The 16,443-nt window shown below is 38.8% G+C and overlaps 1 protein-coding gene and 1 long non-coding RNA gene across 7 annotated transcripts in view; both read left to right on the forward strand.

Moving 5' to 3' along the window:
• GRIA3 (glutamate ionotropic receptor AMPA type subunit 3) overlaps positions 1 to 16,443 on the forward strand; it is a 142,179-nt gene that overhangs the window by 35,556 nt on the left and 90,180 nt on the right. The window lies entirely within an intron of this gene.
• Positions 4,251 to 5,979, forward strand: LOC149915977 (uncharacterized). Its single transcript, XR_016470941.1, has 2 exons — positions 4,251 to 4,569; positions 5,085 to 5,979. It is a non-coding gene; the product is annotated as an uncharacterized LOC149915977 (long non-coding RNA).

The raw sequence follows: 16,443 nt of genomic DNA on the forward strand, positions 1-16,443 counted from the left end.
TAGCTTGATGATGTGCTTTGAGTTGTTTCTGGTGTGTGTGTGTGCTTTGAGATACAACTGCCACATCTTATCTTCCCTTCCTTTACATACATGCTCACTGCTGTTGTTTGATAACATATTTGCCTTCTGCTAAAATAGGAGCAAGAGTGAATTGTTAACTGTATTGTTACTCTAGGTTTATTCAGGTTATAAAACAAACCTGGCAGCACTTTCATCAAAACTACAGTTACTGTATTTTTCCAACATTAAAAGAAACTTAAAAGATTTGTATAGGAGAGAGCATAGTATTAGAAAGTGAGAAGCAGACATTCTATTCCTTCCTTTGGCAAACAGTAATCATGGATGACAGCACCTGAAACTTGGCAGTTCCAGTAGCCTGCCTCATGCCTTGTGATAGGCATTCAGGTACAACAGTCACCCAAGACCTTTCACAGTAATGGTGATTGACTCTTTGTTTCAGATAGCAAGTAAGACTATGCGTGTTCCTATCCTGAGGTACCACCACAGATGGTAACATGGGGCTGTTACAATTCTTAGTAATTCCTGTATGAGAAACTTCACTGCTCTGGAGCACAAACACTGTAGAGAGAAGGTGTTAAGCTATTCACTGCCAATTCCTGAAATGAACTACCATGATATACTGCCTTTTAGGAGGATTATCATCTCGCTGGTTTGTTCTGAGAATCTGAGAAATTGCAAAACATTAGGCTGCTCTTTCTTATGGTGAATATTAGTTATGGAGTAAATTGTTCTTGCAAGCAGTTTTGCAGTGTTCTGCTCGAGCAAAACGCTGCCGTGTATTAAGTATTGCATTTGCTATTAATAAATACCACTGCGTATTACAGATGCTGTACAAAAACTGAATAAGCCTTCATGTGGTCATTGAACTACCTCAGGGCAAGCTTAGGAGAATGGACAGTCGGCTTCTTTATAAAATTGTTTTCCTTAAGCAGTGTTTTTTTTCCTTTTTCGCCATCAAACAACATAATCATATGGTTTCCCCCACAGTGACAGTAGGTACAATACCACAACACTTGGCTCCTGCAATGAGGGCAAAAGATAAATCTCAAGCTGTAGAACAAAGCTAATATCTACAATTACTTAGGTGGTGAAGCTTTTAATCCAGTGGGTTAATGTGTGTGCATTGTGTATGTTTATTGTATTTATATACTTTATTTTCTGTTGCTATGTGATGACTGCATGTTGCAGACAGTGCTTTCAAATGCATATTTATGTGCAGGTGCAAAATTGCATTTCTTAAAAACAGGAACTTGGCTGCTAAAGCACACAGGAAAAAAAAAAAAGCCTGAGATTTATGAATTCCAGAAGCAAGACTTATGTCTTATTGCTTACTTCAGCTGCTGGACTTACTCTTCTGTGAAGGAGCTGAAATTTAAGAGAAATATCAAATTGTGTGTTTTCCTGTACCAGCAGAAAATACATATATATATATATATATATATATATATATACACACACTTTACATTAGGAAATGTGTTAGAGGAAGAAAGGACATTAAGCAGTGCTAAGAAGGAGAAGTGCTGTGTATATTCCATGCCACATGGTTTAGTTCATGTGAGAAGGAAAGGCAGAGTTTTTCTCTGTATTAGCTGTATCAAAGTTGACACTGTTGGTTGCTGTGGTACGTGTGAAACATCTGATTAATTATATGGTGCTAACTGCCTCAGTGGGCTTCTCTGCAGTAGAACTAAGACTAATTAAGATTATGTCAGATGAAGCAGGATGAGGTTACACACAGAAAGCCGTTACGAATTTGGATAACGCTTGTCACAAAAGTCACCTTTTGCATCTCGTGCTGGGGATTTTTGTTTCATCAAAACCCTCAAGTTCATTTCCAGTTTTCAGGTCCATCCTTCCTCTTGCTTGGTGCTACTGCAGTCCAGGTGTGATTCCATGGAAGGCAGTAACACCAGTATGAAGGTGTGGAGAGGTCGGCTTGTGGTTTTCATAGCTTTCTTCCTGTTGTGTGAGAGTGAAGTACTTCTCTTGGTTTAATGACAAAAGTGGTACAGTAGATTACAATGCTGAAGCTTTTATTTATTTAAATTCCCAAAATGTTTCTTAACTAACGTTTTGGTTTATTTTTGTCTGAGAAATGCTGCTTTGTACAGATTGTTCACTCCCCATCTGTCAGTACAACACAGGCCTCTCGTCCTAAATGATTTTGATTTATCCTATCTGCTGTACCCAAACCACTGATCTCAGTCATGCAGATCACTTAAAGCAAATCTCACCAAGAGATCTGTGATGTGCATCTTCTTTCTCTTCTTTAGATCATAATAAACTTCATCCTTGTGGAATAATAGAAGGACTTTTTATTTATACAATGACAGCTTACAGAATGGGACCTCATTCCAGACACAGGTGCACATAGATCACCATATTTTTGGCATTGTAACTAAATAGCTGTCCAAGTCTGCAATGCTGTCCTTTTTTTTTTTTTTAGTTCAGCCTGTCAGTAGGTATCTAAGGATATTTAAAATCAAGAAAAAAAACCTTTGGTAAATAGGTTTGCCATTGGCTATTAAGTATTTTTTGATTGGTTAACATTGGCTGAGTGAAAGCTGAGGCACATTAGCATATATCTAAAGGCCTGGCTTACGTGGCTAAGATTACCAAATATTTGCTTTACTTTCTAAAAGCAATTACGTCTTTAATCATTACTGCCACAGAAATACAAAAAATATGACCTGAGCATAACAGGTAGGTATGCAGAAGGGCTGAGCTCTGGAAAATGACCTGTCCCATTCACCTCCACTGTGGTACTCTGTTGAATAAATACCAGGTAAATAGCAAAAATAAAATAAAATAAAAAAAATAAATAAAAAAAGGAAAGAGAAAGAAAAGGAAACGGTGCAATTGTGAGCTTCCTGATGATTATGCATAAGGCGTTGAGTTTTCTTCAACTGGGTTCAGTACATGGCAATGAGGTCTGATTCAGTGCTGCTGAAGACAAAGAATAACTCTTCTGTTTAGTTCTGCTTTTACAAAATGAGGTTAGTTATCTACTGCTATCAAAGGACAAGTCGCTGCTGTACTGCTTTCCCTGGGGAATGAGAGATCTGAGCTGATAAAAGAAGAGGCCTGTAGAACCAGGCTCATTATATCTTCCACAGAATTAAAGTGATGGATATGACTGGAGGGGTGAAGTAGTTGCATTGGAAAAAAATACAGATGTGTAGGACATAACATTTTTGGTGATAAGACTGGGATAAGACTAATTTTTTGTGGAATCTAGAAAGATGCTGCTTTAATAGCTGATGAGTTCTCAGGGATTTCAGAACATCAGTTGCTGATACAACATACCTGTGTAGGCTGAGTATCTTCTGGAAAAAGCAATGAAAAATGACTGAACCCTGTTTTTAATCACTTTCCATCAACAGACATGCAAAAGAAGTTCTCTTAGCACAAAGCTGGTTTCTTAAATTCTGCATTGTTTCTGCATTTCAGGAGCTTTTATCTCTGTTTGTAAAGATCATTCTTCTGTAAAGGGCAAAAAAAGAAAGTAGTGGTAGCAGCAACACCTGAATTCTGCACCTGCTGAGAAGTCAAATGTCTGAAGAATCAACAGTGAGCTGTTCACTAACATGTTCATTCTTCAGAGCAGGGGAGTTCCACTGGCTGTAGGGCTGCTTTGGCCCCAGTGCAGGAAGGAGAAAGGATGTAAAGGAGAGTCACAGACAACTTTCTCGGAATTAAATGTGGGGATTTTCAATGTAAGAATGATAATTATTGTTTATAAAATCTTGTTTATAAGATAAATGAAGAAATGATAATTTCTTGTTTACCCCTTTAATTCTTCTTGGTTGCATCTGTCAAGTTGATATAGTGCATTTTGTTGGCACTTTCCAAATCAGGATAGGATTTAAAATCTTCACGTTATTGTCTCTAAATATCAGTCCATGGCAAAGAATAGCAGAACATGCAGAGCATGTTTGGAAGCATATAAAACCCCAATGAAGTCAAAATGGGCAAGAGTCGCAGTAAGCCTTGATTGAGCTTTCTGGCTCCTTTGCTGGAGCGTTTTAGCCAGCAGCCCAGGATCAGGTGCATGACACATAGGCAGAGTCAGTTGCTAGCATTAAGGTAACTACGTAGGTGAGCTCTGTGTTCTCTGCTCCCACTCTTACTTTGGAACGTGCACAATGGGGAATACAATCTTGGTGGGACTTCCAGAACTGAGGCCCCTGTGTCACAGGAACAGATGTCTTGTCTGTACACGTGGAGAGCCTTGTGCCCCAGTAAATGCCATGCAGAAATTTACTTCTAAGTCATGGCCTCAATGAAAATTACAGCATAGCCACAAAATGTTGGCTCTCCTTGAAAGGATGTGATGTCAGCTCTAGTTTTCAAGCTCTGCTACGGCGGAGATCACACACAGTTTAAAGACCCTCGTGGTAGAACATCCATTATCTAGATTTAAAGAACGATATAACTCTATGTAGTTATGTGCAATAAGAAAACGATCTGTTTCTTTCACTATCAGCCCTTAAAGAATGAATGATTTTACCATCTTGTAATGCCTAGAACTTGTATTTATATTGAATGGTAAGTCATAGATACTGCTTAGCAATGTTTGTGTGAAATATAAGTAATTTACCCTGACAAAGAGGCAAATTTTGACATTCTTATTTAGGGCACATTGCTTCGTTGCTTTCAGCAGTATAATGTATGAACTAAGGCACTGTTCAGGAAACGTGCCAGAATCCTAACTGAAATATTCCAGGATTGCTTTACTGATCGACTTTACTGCCTAAATGTGTTAGGGAGTAGTCTGAGCCTGAACAGTTAAATTGAGCTTTTTGATAATCACCCTCCATTTATTTTCTCTGAAACCCGTAAAGCGTCATACAGACTCCCTTTATTTTGGTCTCTGTGGTACAGAGATAAAGAAGAAAGCTCTTTTACCAATCCTTCCCCAAACAAACACTGAGACCCTGTGTGGGAGAATGGATGCTGGCTCTTTTTAGTGGACTGAGCCTTAAGCATTTCTCTCCTGATCTTTCCCATTAGCTGCTATGTGTTTAGCTTACCCCTGCTAATCACATAAACACTTTTTCTAGCTTATGAACAAAAGGAGTGAACCAGCTTTGAAAGTCATCCAGCATGAGGTGCATCGTATCAGCAAGACAAAGATGCAGCTAGAGACAGAGTTCATCCTGGGATTCTATACCGAAGCTCTGTGCACTTTACAAGTTTGATGTGTACACAGAGGGTTCAGTTTGGTGTTGAGATGTCCAGGCAAAATGCCTGAGCATCCCTTGAAGCTGCTGGAACATGCACTACTGTCAGCAGTACTTGCCAACAACAAGTAGAATATGTGCACGTGTGCAACAAACATGTCTTGTTTCATGGAGCTGCTGAGGATAAGGAAGTGTGCCAGCCCATCCATGAAGAATGGGGGACAGCAGAACAAGAGCATGGTGTAACAGAGGCTGATAGCAGTCATGCAGCATTGTTGTGCTGTTGTTCCTTCTCCCATACGCACATAGCGGTGTTGGGATAGGGTGTTTATGGTAGCCTCACTCACACAATGTGAATCCAGTTGTGACCAAGCACATCAAAATCTGACCTCAAATTGTGTGAAATCAGCTTGTAAAAATGAGTCAGAACAATCAGGGATGTGAACTGTGAGCTGGGAAAGTCCTGAATAAATATTTTCTAGAATCTCAAAGCAGGATGTGTGTTTCTCAGGTAGCACTAATGAGAGCAACTGGTACTCTTGGAGTATGGGCTGAAGCCTGAATACCTTGCTTGGGAAACAGGAGAACTGACAGCATATCACCCATGCCATAGAGATGAAGGTCTCAAGGCTTTGCATTTATAAACTGATTTGTCTAAATGCATACATTTAATTACTTAGCTTTTCATGTATATGCATCTCTTAATTTTTGGCATAGCCATAGCACATGTAATTTTTGTATTAAATGCACTAGTAATTAAAGTAGCAGAAGCTTTTTTTCCCAGTTGAGTTTTTGTGTATCAACAAGGTTTAAATGATCAGAATCTCACATTTCCAGATTTCTTGAAACAAAGATAATAGTCAAGACATTTTCCAAGTGCAGGTGGAGGAGGTTGAAGGGTTGAAAAGATACATGAGAGGAGTTGTTGGCCTTTTTGCCATGAGACAAGGGCAAGGACTTGACAGAAAGCCAAGTCTCAGAGGTGAGGAAGGGCTTTGCTTGGAACCAGAGGAAACAAGGTAGGATTTGTTGGTCTCAGGGAGGTTGTGGGACATTTTAGGGTAGAAATGATGGGTGGGAAAAAGAGTACTCACATGCAAAGGATTATAAATACACGTATCAAGCTTGTTCATTTAACCCATCTTATCCAAAAGCTCTAGGAGTATATAGATAGTACTTCTTTGGATCTATTATTTTGTACTGATATCTACAGCACAGCTTTTAAGACTGGAAATCTATGCTTACTTTGATGTATAGGTGCCTAGAGCTTTACCTGGGGACTTGTGCTGGTTCTGTTCATGGAAGTGATCTGTCTTGCTGACTTAAAGACTGTGCAAAGGGGTTGATTCTTTGACTGGGATGGAAGAAAGCAGCATTATTTCTTGATGAACTCAAGATGAAGTAGTATGCATCAGAAAGAGAGAGAGATGTATGATATTGCATCAGTATGTGAACTTTAATTCACATTTCAGTGGAGTTGCCTGCTCTGGTTATCACATGTTTTCCAAAGGAAAACAATTTTGACATCATGTTCTTTAATGCAGTTATGATGGCTGTATTTAGCATTTTTGACTTCTTTCAAATTTGTATGTTTCATTATTCTCTATTGGATCTTGACTCTGTTTGCTCTTCCTATGTATCATTTTTTTTAACTAGAACTAGTTCATTTTTAACCCAAGTGGATGATATCACTGGTGGGCCATGAAATTTTGAATCGCTATTATTGTTTCTTATTCAGAATGAGGGAACAGATTCCCTACATAAACCACAAGAGCCTTCACACCCTTGAAGTTGTGACATGTTAGTAGATCTCCACCCTGACAAATGAACACCATTCCCTAGGTGGAGAACTTCTCTGGAGTGAGCATGGGGTGTTGTGGCTTAATGGAATGATATAGGGGTAACCATAATGGGGGCAAGTGATAGAAACTGCCAAATGCAAAGGAAATTTCTGCAGTGCTTGAGGAATATCCAACTGAATGGGAGCATCTGAACAAGTTAAATCAACAGTTAAATCAAATCCTCTTTCTTAGATTGGCCTGAGATGGTGAAAATTAGGCTCTCAGCTAAGCAATAGCATGTTCTTTTCTCACTCTCTAAAGAGGGGCTTCATTTCTTTTGATAAGGACTGGTATAGCATGCTGGATGAATGGTGTGTAAGAGTTTCACCTTGTTAGAGGCAATTTGTGCTTCTGGAGTTATTTCCATCTGATGGTGTCAAACAAGAATATATGAAGATTAGCCACACCTGTAAAGAGCAAACAATGGTTTTGATCCTGTTTTTCAGATGGAAGATTTCAGGCCCTGATTAGGTTAACAGCCTGGTCTGTGGCTGAGTTCACACCACACTGAGCTAGGATTTAAGAGATATGCCGAATGACAGTCTGCAAGCCAGCGGCCAGTTTACTAATGAAAAACAGCTTTTTGTATTCTTGCACAAGGTTCATCTTCCCTTAAATTTTACTGTGAATTTCCCTTCTCACCTAGGAAAATAACTTGAGCCTTCAAAGAAACTTGTTACAGATTAATAAGAAACTTTGCTTTTAAGGTACTTAATCAAATGGTGTGTGCCATGGAGTTTGCATGAAAGATCAGTCAGTTACAGCATCAGTATTTTCCTTCACTTATATTTGATCCACACACTTTCTATATTTGACCCAGTAGGGGTAGTTTATTGTCCTATGCTTCACAATTGACTAAACTAGTTTGACTGTATGCCTTTTGCTTCCCAGAAAATATCAGCTGACTCAGGAAGCATAAAGATGACTCAGACACTTTGTAGAGAGAAAAATGCGTTTCTGATAAACCCACTCAGCTGGCAAGTGAAGTGACCTCATATTCTATTTGAGTTAAGGATTCTTTTAGAGATTTTTCTCTCAATGAGACAGATTTTTCTCTGGTTTCTCATGAGACATTTGAAATCACACATTTTTTCCTTTTTTTCCTCTTTCCTTTTTTTCCTCTTTCCTTTTTTTCCTCTTTCCTTTTTTTCCTCTTTCCTTTTTTTCCTCTTTCCTTTTTTTCCTCTTTCCTTTTTTTCCTCTTTCCTTTTTTTCCTCTTTCCTTTTTTTCCTCTTTCCTTTTTTTCCTCTTTCCTTTTTTTCCTCTTTCCTTTTTTTCCTCTTTCCTTTTTTTCCTCTTTCCTTTTTTTCCTCTTTCCTTTTTTTCCTCTTTCCTTTTTTTCCTCTTTCCTTTTTTTCCTCTTTCCTTTTTTTCCTTTTTTTCCTCTTTCCTTTTTTTCCTCTTTCCTTTTTTTCCTCTTTCCTTTTTTTCCTCTTTCCTTTTTTTCCTCTTTCCTTTTTTTCCTTTTTTTCCTCTTTCCTTTTTTTCCTTTTTTTCCTTTTTCCTTTTTTTCCTTTTTCCTTTTTTTTTCTTTTTCCTTTTTTTTCTTTTTCCTTTTTTTTTCGTTTTCCTTTTTTTTTCGTTTTCCTTTTTTTTTCTTTTTCCTTTTTTTTTCGTTTTCCTTTTTTTTTCTTTTTCCTTTTTTTTTCTTTTTCCTTTTTTTTTCTTTTTCCTTTTTTTTTCTTTTTCCTTTTTTTTTTCCTCTTTTTCCTTTTCTTCTTCTGCAAGCATGCATTCCAGAAGCTATGTAAAACAACGCACTACTGTAGTACTGTGGAATGAAGAGTGTCTCCATAAAATGATTAAGTATTAATCTGTGAAGAAAAAACGTGAAAAGTTCCTGCCATTAATTTTATACTCCATGACAAGTGCTTATTCATTTCTTCAGCTCTAGGTACAGAGCTCTTGCTGGCCAGCTCTTTTGCTTTTATTCATAACGCAGAGAAGAATGGGTGAGAAAGGTGGCCTACAGTTTTATTCCTCCTGATCCTAAGCTCATCATCTTCATGGCCTGTTGCTTTGCTCTTAAAAATGTTTCTGACTTACCTTGGTTGCTAACAGCTCAACGAAACAGATCACCAGACAGTGATATGCAGAGCAGAGCAGCATTCACTCAGAACTCTTCTTTAGTTTATTTAGGTGATTAAGCACAGAGTTGTCATCTCTTACAACAGCAAAATATGTCCTTTATTGGTGGTGGTTCTCCTGTTTCTGCCATGCAGACTAGGTGTACCGTGAAGCCTGGATTTGCATGAGAAGTACATCTGTGCACTCTCCATATGAATGGGATTGAGCCTGAGGAAGGCAAGGAGTTTCTGCCAAGGCTGTGGTCGCTTAGTGAGCTGTGTGGGCCAGTGCATCGTGTCTGAAACTGAAGAATTTTATATGCCTGAAATGTGGCAACTTCTGTTGCCTGCCCCAGTGCAGTGAGCTGTGCTGGAATTGCAAGTGTTATGATAAAGCATCGTCAGCCTGGAAAGGTTAGCAGATACCAAGCACTGGTTGTTAAGGTTTCTTAGAAGCTCCTAAGGTGCTGTTGGCTTTGGGGATATTTTTGTCAATGCTGATAATAATCACATGCAGTGAATTGCTGGGGCTGTACACATACCAGATATAAGAGGACTGCTGTGATTTGAGTGAACTGCTATTATTTATTGTGTTTCTTCTGCTGCTTATGAAGCTATAATTTATATCTTCACTCTCTATTCATGTTTCGAAGAGCAATAATTAATTTCTGATAATACAGATATTGATCATATACCCAGCTGTACTTGAGAAAGGGATTATAAAGGAGCATGAGCATTCCATATGCTGCACTAAACCATGCTACCCTCAGCCAAAGACAGGTCCAAATTGCTTTGTCTGTGTTCTTTTATCAGCATTTCTCTCTCATGAGTATTTAGCTGAGGTGCCTTTCCCCTTCATAAAAAGCCACTTCCAGTTATTGTAGCTTAGCCTAATGACAAAATGGCCACTGGTGGGTGAAAAGTCTTTCTGTTCCTTTCATGTTCTCTATATGGCATGGTATGTGAATCTGTCTCAAAGACAATGATTCTAGTCTGTTCTTAAGCAGGCTGGACTGCACAGCCATAGTTAAGGAGACTTCTCCAGAGAAGAAAATATGTGACAGTGGTTATTAGGGATATTCTCAGGGTGTTTTAGAATATTTTAGGCACCCTGAAGCCAAGTAAATGCTGCAGTCAATTTTAGGCGTCACCTTCTTTTAGGAAGGTGATTCATGGTGATCACTTTAAGGCATACTATTGCAATCTTTGTCACAAAGGCTACATGCAGCGCTGTAAATTTCTGCTGCAATCCCCTTGGTGATACAGAAATAATGATTCTGTCTCAGAATTAACATGGGAAAGCATTTATTAGAACTCTGGGGTGCCTTCAGTTCAGTATGTGTGGTATCCATATCCAAGTTCATATCCAAGTATCGATGGTTCTAACGGGTGAATGCATCAAATAAACGAAAATGTTGGATAAAGTTATGATAAAAACAGTAGATTTCTTCTGTTAGATGTAATTTTCAATTGCCGTTACATCTTGCTGAGCAATCTAAAATATGTGGAAGAACCCATAATTATCACTCATCTTTATAAAATGTCAAAGTCGTATACTCCATTGACCTCAATCTATGTGCATTAATTCATGAAGAAATTAATTTGATGAGTTTAAGTCAGAACTGCAGTATGAAATCCTTTCAGTGCAGTTTAATTATTTTGCCAGCATTATATACACATAATACCGTCGCAGTCTAGACTGCATTGTGCCATGATCTGCTGCTAAGACTAAAGTTATTATAAGTGTGTTTCTAGATCAAAGAATCCTATTTGCTGCAATCTTATTTCTTACTGGCTTTTTTTTTTTTTTTACCTTGCTTAAAAGGAGGGAAATTACAATGTTATGAGCAAATATGAGTCTTCTTAGTGTAATTTAACATATCTTTGATTGAGAAGATAAGGCTTTAGTCTCGAAAAAAAAAAAAAAAAAAGGAGAGAGGGAGTGAAGGGAGATGAAAAATAAAAAAGCCAGTCCTCTGACATTGTTTGCCTGAGCAAGATCAAACCTTTGTGCTGACTACACTGGTGTCAGTAATTGCTCTGTATGCTCTGTGGATAGAATTGCCTATTGCTTAGTAGTACTAGCATTATCGATCAGTTGTTTCTGTCCATGCACTGGCAATGATAACCTCAAATGAGATCAAGATTTTATTAAGGGAAGAAAATCAAATTATGCTCGGCTGTAGACAAATAATGAGTTATATGAACACGTAGTTATTGCAATAATATTTTTTGCAAAGATTTCTTGAAAATAAAACTCAGGCCCTCCTGTTTTTCAGTCATTTGTGGCCCTGTTCTCTGCCTCCCCCACGTACAAAGTGATGGGCAAGCCTACATGCTCGTAATGATTGTATGATGGCTGCCACAACAGGGGAGAGGTGAGGGGGGAGATCTGAGCTTCTCTCTGAAAGGGAAATTTCAGGGGAGGTGTGTGAGGGGGTGAAAACAAGGATGCGTAAGTTATTGCAGCCTCAAGGCAGCAGTAATTTATGCACTGACAGTTTGAGTTCCACGCCACGCTATTTTTAAAAAGCCCTACAAACTGCCTCTGTTACAGTAGTGTATGTGTTGGTTTTAGAGATATTCCGCATCATGAAGACAGTTTGAACACAAACATTTGAAGCACATTCATCACAGTGTGGTAGTTGTCCTCCTTCAGTAAGAAAAATATATTAATATAAGAAGGATAGTTATTTTCTGCATTTTAACATGAATTCAGTGCCCTGAGGAATTCTTCAGGGTTGTTTCATTGGTTATTTGTTGTTTTTTCAAAAGTGAAAATCATGCCTGAAGATGATGCATGTATGTTGTATTGGTGTAATTGTTATTTTAGTGGCACCATTTTGGTACATTTCTCAAAGAAAGCAACTGAATGGATGTGAATGGCAGAGATTTGAATAGTGACCATTTTGATTTGCATGTTTTCCTTATGCTGCAAACCAGAAAAGTCTAGCTGCACACTGCATCACTACTGCCAGGCAATGCTTCCACTTTGACATGAGCAGTATAATCATATTTATATATTAATGTACCGTTTCCTTAGAAGGAAGTATTCAGCCTGGCTGTTTGATTATGAATTCCCACTTAAGCGTCAATAATTTCATTTAGTTTAGTAATTACAGTGAAACTATCTGGAAGGATAAATCAGAACAGCAGCTTCAAAAGTTTGAAATGAATAGAATTACATGGAGTTTTCATTAATAATATATATGAAGCCAAACATATTAAGTGTGAGCAGCTGCAGGCCATTACCATTTAGATTTAATTTAAATAATCTCTGAATTGACCTTCTTCAAAAGCTTGTAGACAATATAAAAACATCATTGTTGTCTGACTTGTAGTGAATTCTAGATCCCAGCTGCATCTTCATAACACTTTATTGGGTCTCCTATGAAAATTATGGATAAAAAGATAATGGGAGCAATGATGCTATTTGTTCCTAAGTTGGAAGTGCCATTCATTTTGCCTAGACGTCGTTTTGGTTTATACAACATTCATTTGCTTTTCTCTGCAGATAATGTTTTTGCGGCCACAGTGACTTCCCTCTATAAAGCTGGATTTTGTCAGTGTTTCTAACACTGAAACTTCTACTGCAGGGAATTCAGGCTTCTGAATGTAACCAAGTCGGTTCACTTGTGCAGAAGTCAGAATATGCCTCAGAGCCCAGTGAAAGTCTTTACTGCAGGTCTTTGAAAGCAGTGCAGATTAGCAACAGGTAAAGATCTGACCTTTTGTATTTAAAAATAGTTTCATGACAGGTTCAGTGGAAACAGCAACAAAACTGCAACACAGACATAAAGATTGTACAAAATCTTGATTGTAAAAGAGGATGGAGAATTTTCCCATATTCTGAGCTTCAAACGTATTCTTTTTACCTAATCCCAGAGGGGTGACTTTTAGGACTTCACTATTTAAACATTAATATATGCCATTTAAATGTTTGCTCAAGAACAATGGGTTCATTGTGCCAATAATGAGAAATTGTGTTGTGGGTCGCTTTGTAATATTTGATTACTGTTTTTTATACCTTTCTTGCAATCAGATGGTAAAAATCCACCCAGTTATTGTATCTAACCTGGAGTCGCTGCTGAAAATGGGGATGGAATGCCTTCCTGCCTTGTGCTTCTGCAGCATCTGCCACGATGAGGGTTCTTGAAAACTACTTGACAAATAAGGGAAAAAGACAGGCACATTTTGCCTGGAAAGGATTGGGAAATGTTCAGTGAAACAAAAATGGCAATTCATTTTTTCAATTTTTTCATTTTCCTTCAATTTTTTCAAATTCATTTTGGACCAGTCTGAGCAATTTTAGATGCAATTCATGTTATTTTAAAAATAACCTTTTGTTTAATTTTTGCTTGGATTTTGCAGTGAAAACACAGGTCGAATAATCTTGAAAATATTTTTCCTCATTTTTTTTCAGCCAGAATTATGAATTCAGCTTGACCTGAATTACCCTATACTTGTGCTCCCTTCACCTCCCTAAACTCTGTTCTTTCAGTATCCATATTGCTCAATGAAAAGAACTCACCAGCTCTGTTACTGAATGGATGCAGCAGGAATTACTAACAGGACACTTCGCTAAATGCTAAGTGAAGTTCTGTGCCCACGTGTGACTCATGCAGTGTATCAAAGAACGTTTTTAATTTATTTCAGAATGGCCAATGGCCACACTTTACAGAAGAACAGCCAGTGGTAAGCACGCTGTTTTTTGCCAAACAAATGTGTCAGGATCTTTGTCTGGCACTCCCCACATCTCAGTTAAATATTATGTTGTTCTGCACAAATATATATGATTTTACTGAGACTAGAATTATTTGAATAGCTGCCTTCGTTTATTAGCATCAATACTTAATTTTGTTTTAGAAATAACTTTTTAGAAAGATCATGGTTATGAAACTGTGAACATAAGTCTTGTCCCATGCTAGATTTGTTCAAAACCAGAACTATTACTTAGCAATGCTTTTTAAATCATTAAGTTACAGAATGGCTGCCCTTCTACACTATATAAAATTATTTGGTGTTCATCAATCATTTGGGGTAGGTTTTTATGAATTTGCCCCAATTAAAATGTCATAAACACTGTTGGTAAAGATGAATATAGCAGAAGTTTTGATTACAATTAGCCAGGTATGGAACAAACTCTTTTTTATGTTTGTGTCATTTTCTGCTCCATGTAGTCTTGTCCGTAAGACTTCTAAGTTCAGTGTTGATCATGTATTATGTTTGTAGATTTCTTAATCATTCACTTAATAAGTTAGTGAAGTGATTAACAGCATAGTATTTTATTGATGCAAACAAGGGATGTTTTCCCTTTGCCACAAGGTACAGACAAAAAGTAGTCAGGTACACCTGCTGTCGTATTTCTTGCAGGTACTTTCTGGAGAGTCAGCCTCATCTCTGTTATTTTTGTCTTGTCACATAGAGAAGATAAATAGTGCTGTGACACCACAGGGGTTGTACAGAGCCATGGTGAATGGTTGTGCCTTCTCACAGTGAGAGTATTTTTGCAGGTGGGGTGCATGGACAAAGCCTGGCTTTGAGACTCTCTCATCTCTTACTCCTCATGGCATGTATCAGTCAATCTTACCCGAATGAAGCCCTCTCAAATGCCATGATAAAAATCCCATTAAAGCTGATGACAGCTTTCCCTTTGTCCTATTCAGTTTTCAAAGCAAAAATCCCAAGCATTAGAACAGAGGCTCCAAAATCCATTTAGCTAAGTAACAAAAAAATTACCCTGCCAGGAAAGCAAGCTTGTCTGTACTGTGGAGGGCAGAGAATTTGGTGTTCATTCCAGAAGCTGTGTCCCTGATCACAGAGGACCACTGCATGCTCATATATCCTAGCAAAATGTCTCGAGAAAGGATCTACCTGCCACAGTGTTATAAGGCAATGTGGCCCCTCTTCCTGGCCTTTTTTTTAGACGAAATCAAATTGCAAGATAATACCAGCTTTTTCCCACACAGTTGATAGAAATGTATCATTTAAGAGGCAAGCTTTTAACTCAGCCTTAAATGGCACCGAGTTGCTCCAGGGGAAGTTTAAATTGGAAATGAGGAAAGATTTATTTATGGAAAGGGTAGTTAGGCATTGGACAGGCTGCCTAGAGAAATGGTGGAGTTGCCATCCCTGGAGGTTTTTCATAGAGCAGTGTTTGTCCCATGTCCCCACTCTGCAATGGTGCAATGCTCACCTTGAGCACCGGGTGCATTTTTGGGTGCCACAATATAAGAAGGGCGTAAAACTATTTGAGAGCATCCAAAGGAGAGCTAAAAAGATGGGGAAGGGCCTGGAGAGCAAAATGTATAAGAAGCAGCTGAGGCTTCTGGGTGTGTTGGGCCCAGAGCAGGGGGGGCTGAGGAGAGCCCTCATGGCAACCACAGCTCCTCACAGGGAGCGGAAGGCAGTGCTGAGCTCTGCTCTCTGGGGACCACAGCAGGGCCTGAGGGAATGGGATGGAGCTGTGTCAGGGGAGGGGCAGTGGGGGTTAGGGACAGGCTCTGCACCAGAGGATGCTGGGCATGGAGCAGCTCCACAGGGCAGTGAACACTGTCTTGAAATGCCAGAGCTCAGGGAGTGTTGGTACACCTCTCTCAGACATTGGGTTTGGTGCTGTGTGGAGCCTGGAATTGGACTTGATGGTTCTTGTGGTTCTTCCAGGTTCTTTCAACCCGGGGTATTCTATGTTTCTATGATTCTGAGAGACGTGTGGATGCGGTGCTTAGAGACATGGCTCAGTGATGGATTTGATAGTGTTACATGTATGGCTGGACTTGATGATCTTAAGAGTCTTTTTCAACCTAACTGATTCTATGATTCTATTGTAAATTTAAACTTTAGAGCTTTGTTTTCTAATCATGCCTAGAAGTTACCTTATGCACCAACTCTGCCAGTTTCATCAGTGGAATCCGATTAATATTTATAAATGGCAAATGGATGATGCCACACTATTCTCAGTGGTGCATAGCAATAGGACAAGGAACACTGGCTTAAAACTTGAACATAGGAAGTTCCATAGAAACACACGAAAGAACTTCTTTACGGTAAGGATGACAGAGAACTGGAACAGGCTGCCCAGAGAGGTGGTGGAGTTCCTTTGGAGATATTCCAGAGCCATCTGGACGTCTACCTGTGCAACCTGTTGTGGGGAACTTGCTCTAGCAGGGAGTTGGAGTCGATGATCTCCTGAGGTCCATTCCAACCCCTGCCATTCTGTGATTCTGTGGTTCTGTGAATTGTTGCAGCCAACTGCTATGAGTTGCTTTGAAAATGCCAAGTGGAGCCACACCTGCTATGGGGAGGGGCACAAATTACAGAGTCACAGAATC

Source organism: Phasianus colchicus, chromosome 14, assembly GCF_987193195.1.
Source record: "Phasianus colchicus chromosome 14, bPhaCol1.hap1.1, whole genome shotgun sequence".
Lineage (NCBI taxonomy): Eukaryota > Metazoa > Chordata > Aves > Galliformes > Phasianidae > Phasianus > Phasianus colchicus.